Source organism: Montipora capricornis, chromosome 9 (assembly GCF_036669925.1).
Source record: "Montipora capricornis isolate CH-2021 chromosome 9, ASM3666992v2, whole genome shotgun sequence".
Classification (NCBI taxonomy): Eukaryota; Metazoa; Cnidaria; class Anthozoa; order Scleractinia; family Acroporidae; genus Montipora; species Montipora capricornis.
Genome location: NC_090891.1, coordinates 10,365,334 through 10,366,676, shown reverse-complemented (window position 1 = coordinate 10,366,676; position 1,343 = coordinate 10,365,334). Strand labels below are relative to the sequence as shown.

The following is a 1,343-nucleotide window of genomic DNA, read 5'->3' as shown; positions in this document are numbered from 1 at the left end:
AGCATCGAATTGAGACTGTCAACTTACTTTTGAGTAATATTGTATAACGTAAGGTCAGCTTTACCAAGCACTAGAGAATAAAGATCTATCACCTTTCACTCTAAAGAGATTCCCTGCAAGTATATAAACCATGACCATCAAAACTTATGGCATGAAAGCTCACAGATTTACTAATATCAACATTAAATTTATTTTAGGGAAGCATAACGGGCACCAAAAATGTGCTGCAAGGCAGAAGGCCAAACCTTGTAAGTATACATTCTATGACGTCATAAATATCAAAATTTTCAATTACACTTTCCTTGTGACTACCCGTGCTGTGAACTCAAGACGATAAGAAAATTAACTGTACTTTGAATTTGTCTTTTAGATCACATTTCACACAAGGCGTTACGAGGTAACTTAACATATGTCACCAGGACAACGGTCGTGTCCTGTCCCAAAAGCTAACAGTTCCTCAGGCTGGAGAAAGCAGCGAGTTTATACCCGGTATATAATACGCCATTATCCAAAACACTTAGTCTAGCTAGTTTGCCACAAAAATAATTCAACAACCATCAAGTAGCTCATATTTAACATTTTCCATGGGTTTCATCTTGCAAGAACACACAACTATCAAAATAACAAATTTAAGCACTAGATCTATGCTGTCATTATAATAATTATTGCCTACACTTCCGGCATACAATGTACATGCAGTCAGAACAGTGATAGACACAAAATAAATTATTGTGCACCTACCATAAGTACAGAAATTAACTGTTCTCAACTCAACCACACAAAAACAACTTTAATACTTATAGCAATATTAACAGGACTAGATGTGAAAATGAAGTACAGCTGTATACGAAGTTCAAATGAATTTTTTTAGCTTCTGTCCATTTTCCAAAACTTCAACGTTCCTAATACATACCATAATGCCATAATCTGTAATAGATCGTTTTCACTGTCACGCAACAAAAAAATAAATCAAAAACCATCCAGTGGAAAAAGTCAAGAATTCGTGATGTTGTAGTTCAGATAAATGAAGAAGACACTTCTCCAAGTTTTAGGCCTGTGCGTTTCCCCAAACTTCTGATATTCGTCGAAATGTTTCGCAGAAATTTACAGAGCCCAGTATGAAAACGCCATGTTGGTGCACATCTGTGGTGCACCAATATGGCGGCCGGAAAATAGTGTCAACATCTGTTACATACTTTGGCTACACTGTATCTAGGCCAGAGATCATCTGTACTGAACAGACAGCTATTTACCTAAGCACTTTTCCTAATGCTTTAAATTCTAAAAAGGCTCAAAACCATGAGATAAATATATATTTCTCAATAAACTCGATCGTCGCCTCA

General features: G+C 36.2%; 1 long non-coding RNA gene across 1 annotated transcript in view; it reads left to right on the top strand.

Annotated features, from left to right (window-relative positions):
• Positions 1-489, top strand: part of LOC138015086 (uncharacterized) — a 2,834-nt gene extending 2,345 nt beyond the window's left edge. Inside the window, exons 4-5 of the long non-coding RNA XR_011125483.1 lie at positions 198-248; positions 371-489. This is a non-coding gene — a long non-coding RNA (uncharacterized lncRNA). The remainder of the gene's footprint in view (positions 1-197; positions 249-370) is intronic.
• The last annotated feature ends 854 nt before the right edge of the window (positions 490-1,343 follow it).